Source organism: Ceratina calcarata, unplaced genomic scaffold, assembly GCF_001652005.2.
Source record: "Ceratina calcarata isolate Rehan_Ccalc_2016 unplaced genomic scaffold, ASM165200v1 scaffold253.2, whole genome shotgun sequence".
NCBI classification, from domain to species: Eukaryota; Metazoa; Arthropoda; class Insecta; order Hymenoptera; family Apidae; genus Ceratina; species Ceratina calcarata.
The window spans coordinates 19,913-25,823 of NW_017147346.1; positions in this window are offsets into that span (position 1 = coordinate 19,913).

Consider the following 5,911-nt stretch of genomic DNA (forward strand, 5'->3'; position numbering starts at 1 on the left):
GCCATAGACTGTTCACGAAATTTGATTTATTCAGCGGTATTGTATTTGTTTTATCCACCGCTCGTTACTCGTATCTTTTAACCCGTGACGTTTTGTGTCACCGGCACACACGCAGGAGATTCGCAACGATCACTACAACCCTTTTGTCGTCCTGTTTATCAAACGTCGCGTTCCTTCGCAATGCGAGTCCACTCTACCGTTCGTGTCCATTATTTCGCGACGAGTCGGCCGAAATAATCGGATAAATGTAATTTTCATGGTTATTTCGGTGATCAAATTGTATTGCTGATAACGCGTTGTCCCCGGTTGACATCGAATTGCGTATAAATTAATTGCGGACCTTCGAAAATCATTTTTGCTCCTCGAATTCGATCGACGCTGGAGCTTCGCGAATAGTTTCGGATAGAAAGCGAAAAATTCGTCGAGTTATTAAAATGTTTAAATGACCAGCGGACCGAGTGCTCGCTTTCGAAATAAAAAATTAAAATAAAAATTGCGAATACTTTAACTTGCAAATTAGCTTATTATACTAACTGCGAGTATAAATTCCTTTTAGATTAGTTTTTAATTTCAGTAACGTAGAAAACGAATAACGATGATATCAGCCAAAATAGTTAAAATTCATTTTTCTAGATTTCAATGATTTAATACGATAATTCATTCACGATTAATTTTTTTCCCTTTCTAAAGGATTTAAGCTTTAGAAAAAGTGAAACGTATATTTGAATGGAATTGATGGATGTCCTCGATCGCCTTTATCGTAACAAAATGTTTGAAATCGGGGCCACGCGATTCTTGCTTTCTTTATTCCTACGTTTATCACGGGTAGATCGGTTCCATCGAGCGGACGGGACAGTTTTTTTAAATGCACGTAAACCAGGAATTCAGGCCGCGATTGCAGTCCAGATCGGTAGATGTGACATCCGCGTTATTATTCCGCGATTTTGATCTTTGCGACTCGTATGACGTTTGATAATTACGTAAGAAACTCAAGGATAACCTGAATGCGCGTACAGTATTTTTATATCACACTTCTATAATGGTTCCACGTTAAAAAAAAACTCATAGAATAATTCCCATATTAAAAATTTTTACAATTCAAAGCCTCATTATGATCTTTCATTATAAAAGTCTTGTCTAATTATCTTAATGATGCACTATTAATTTTTATTTTTAAAAAACGTATTATACATTGAAAATTTTCCACAGGGAGAAGGAAAGGAAAAATAATAAAGGAAATAGATATTTATAAGAACAATCACTTATTACTATAAGTAGATAATTAATAAATAAAATAACTAAATAATTTTAGGCATCCTCAAGGGATGTACTGGACACCTAAGTGATGATTTCTGATTGAAAAAGGAAACTGCGGAACTAACATCGTATATGAATATTAGGTTATAAATAAAGTTAATAAAATCAAAATAGTTATTGGTGACGTTTGTTTATTAGTATTCTAGACCCTCAAATTAACACGTTAAACGCCAAACCAGTTTTATCTTCTCTATTTAGGTGCATTCTTTTATGATCTCCAAATTATTTAAAATTTATTAATGAAGGAATATAATTTTTTAAATTGTACGTAGTCAACGAAAACTATAGTGTTAGTTACTGGTGGCTAACAAAGCGCTTAACGTGTTAATAAAATAAGTATTTAACAATCTCAGTAGAAATACAGTCATAGTAAGTATACAGTACAGTATTGAGTAAAAGTAGAGACATGATTTTCTTACTGAATAGAAATAATGACACCGACTATTGACTGAGTAGAAATACAGACATTAGAGGTATCTACTTCAAGCCTACATTTTATAGAAAAAATTGATTGTAAATAGTTCGTTGCCTGATTCATTTGAATATACATTAAATTCCACGCTTTATAGTAGTTTTCATTATAAATTTCGACATATACGTAGTTTTTTATATTGAACTGATAACGGAACCATGCTTAGCTGAATAAAAATTGGGACATTTACCTTATGAAGAGCATACGCCCATGTTTCATTGCAGACAGATTGTTTTTCCATCACGAGCGGATAAAACCTGGCACGTCAAAAGCACGCCGGAATCGTCTGCGATATATTATGCCGAGGAAGACGGAAATCGTAATTCAGCCAGGCAATTTTCCGAGCAACATAGTTGAAATTTCACCGGCAACGATGTTCGACAGAGTTTTTCCGTCCTACCTAACCTCACCCGCACACGTGGAAACTGCTGCCTACTCGTATTCGTTATTTCTCTGCCTACCTGTCCGCCTGCCTGCCTGTATCGCGTTGCGAGTGCGAGTTTGGTTTTAAATTGTTGGAACGCGATTGTGTGAGTAGAATCTCCGCTGTTTGGATGCTATTTCAAACGGAAGAAATGCCGCATGAAAGAATGCGCTCTCGTCTGTTTGAAAAAATGCTTCGTATTTCGAATCATATTCCACATGAAAGTTGTTTAGATTTTTATGGAAATGGAGGATCAAATATAGTATATTCATCGCAAACAAGATTTGTTTTCGAGATATATTTTTTTTTTTTAAATATTAATTCACTGTAAATTTGTTTTTATGAAAGAATACCATGTGCAATGAGTGTGGTTAAAAAATAAGTTTAACGTTCTAGGAGATATTTATACGTGTAAAACGTGACACACGACAGAAAAATCATCGCGGAGCATAATAAATCAGGTGAGTATCGCGATATACACGACTAGCGACTGTCCCTGCACATATATAAATCGCTATCATAAGTATGTTATTAAGGTCAACGGGGTAATGGTGTTCGCCTTGACGGGACAGTTGGTCGCGGTTCACTAATATAACCATTATACAGTATTACGTTCCAACGAGAGCGACTTAAACTTTTCCCATTAATACGAATAGGATCGACTTACCCGAGAAGAACGGGACCCCTCGTCTACGAAATTCTGCATTCACGCGAAGATTTAGTCGAATAAGAACCTCTTACCTGAAATAGAAGAAAATAACATACTTACAATTCTATCATAAATTATAATGATAATAATTATATTATATAATGTTCTGAATATTAAAATAGATAATATTCCACTTAAGTACTATACATAGATATTTTGTCTAGCATCAGTCATTAATTTCTTTCTGAGAAGGTATTCTGACATGGAAGATTCATCAGTGACGTACTAATAATAATAACTATATTACATAATATCAATTATAATATGTCCGTCATCATAATAATTATTATGTTATTTAAGGTTGGACATAATGTCTTAAATATTAGAATAAGTAATATCCTGAATATTATGAATATTTTTTCTAGCGTTAGTAAGTTGTTTCTTTCTTTCAGAGAAGGTAAGTATTCTGACATCAGAGGTTCATCAGTGACGCATTAATATCAGCGTCTGATGATGATACCTTGATGAAGGTGGCTTCAATGCTGGTTGAAAAGTTGGAATACTCTTCCAGCTGAACACAAGCCCCGGACATTATGTCTCGGCGAACCCTCGGGCGGTATTAACCATGAAAGCGAGGAGTGAAGTCTAGAAATATGTGCCTACCGCCGGTTAACGAACTACCATTTTCTAATCACGAATCATTTAACAATGTAGTTTATTTCAGGTTCCATGTAATCCATTTGCAATCCAAACAATTCACGACTCCTGACAACTATAATAAATCTACTATCCCAGTTATAAAAAAATTATATATGAAACTAACAATAGAAAGATATACACGATGTACCCAATTACGTTAATTAATTCCATCAAAGACTGCATTTTTTCTAAACTTACTCTCATAACGTACGATTATATTTGTTACATCCTGTCAAGGGAAACAGTGATGAAACTAATACTGCAACTGTTAAGCATGAAAAATTTCGCATGACACGAAAATGCATCCTGCACGAATATCAAATGGTTTAACCTTGTAATTGTGTAAGGGAACACCCGTATGATGTTTCGTGGTGATATACGTAGATGCAGTAGAGCTAATTGCCCAGAGTAATTGTATTACTATCGTAAAGCGAGATATATTGGTTTAATTCATGAAAGAGTTGCGCGAAGGACGAGTCATGGACATGGTATGATACAGGGGGAATTGAAGGGGAGGCTAAAAGTTGATTCAATAAAATCTGCATGGTTCATGGTGAACCGCATAATGAAATTTATAAACATAGTTAACCATTTAATGGACTCCTCGAGGTTCGTCCATCAACAATTATTAGTAGTTTTCATTCTTTTAGATTGGGAATTCTAATTACCTGTCTTTAGTATCTATAGAAGTTTCATAATAAGTTTTGCTTATTTTCAAGCTTTATAGAATTTATATTTAATATTTCATTATATTTCCTTTTATCTCGATGCCTCATATTTTCACTCGTGTTTTCTCATTGTTGTAAATCCTGACTTTTATCTTCAATTTCGTGCAATATACAACCCGCTAAAACGAATAAATGCAGTAAATACATAGTATCCAATATCGAATATTAAAAATTCGATATACGCAGGCAATTTTTTGATAAAATAATTGCATGACGCCAACCAATGAAACAAAAACAGTAAAACAGTTACAGATTGGGTTAGGTTTCGGGTCGACCAGAAATCTCTTCACTGTTTCATTTATGGAAGGAATGTTCTAGATCCGACGTCAGTGAACTAGACTATTTTTTCAGGCCAGTTGATAAATAAATAATACGATCTACATTAGTTTGACCAGATTTCCACGCGCTAGTGTTCCATTATTAAGGTCAGACTTACGGTTTTTACAAAATAATAGTATTCTCTTCAGAATTTTTTCGTGCCGATGCACGATCGACCTGATAACGCCGCGCAACTCTCTATGAAAGCGTAACAGAACAATTTGTGAGACGATTAACCACGCATCGAGGAAGAAACGCGGTGAATCCACGCGGAACGGGGGAAATTTGTTCGGAGAAATCATTTTTAATAGGCGTCCTTTCACGTAACAATTCATCTTTCCATCGTGTAAAAGTAACTGTCGGAAGTTACTGGAGTGACATGATTGGTAATTGTAGGTAAAAAGTAGATTTCAAGAGATTGAATAATCTTCAGTTTCACTTCTTAACGAACGTTCTTGTTACACGTTGCTATCTATTAGTTATGATGGAAAAGTTTTTAGAATTTAAAAATCGTTTGAGAATCGTCTTAGATTATATTTAAAAAAAAAAGGAACGAGAGGAGAAATGCTGTGAAGAAATGGAAAACATCGTTTGGTCAAGTTTTGGCAAACGAAGGAGCGTCGAGGTTCAATGGCACAGAAAATCGCCACCGCCAGCTTTCAATTACATATTTAATTATCGAAAGCTAGTCCGCGCGTCGTCGTCGCAACGAGGTCGTCGCGGTGGCGAACGAGGAACAAATAGGGATAGAGAGGGGAAGAGAAGAAAAGGAGTCCAGAAATGCACTCGCGAATATGCGGGTGGGACAGAAAACGAAACGCGACCCAGTTCCGCTTAAACAGCGAACCGTGCCCATGTATACATAACGTGTACGTACATATTTTCAGGCTGCACAGAACGAGACAGAGCATCGCGATTTCCGTTACTGGCGACGCGACGGTATATCCCATTTCCCTTTTTCGAAATTTCCACCGAAGGGAAATCAAATGATCTGGGCCGATCGGGCTTCGACGCTCCCACGACTGTTTGCACGAATATCGTTACGCGAGATTCATTCCTCTGTGGAATCACCGAGACACACGTTTTTTGCCATGATTAAGAGACTCCTAAACGCCTGACTTTTATTATCACAGAGAAACGATTCCTAAATTGAATTAGTTACAATTCCACTGTATTATTCTGTACTACAATAATTAAATAAAATACTTTAGTGAATGCATTTCTATGTTTTAAATTACATTTTATAAACATAGTTTGCATTCTTTAAAACAATTTTGATATAATTTCTACTGATCAGTATTTGC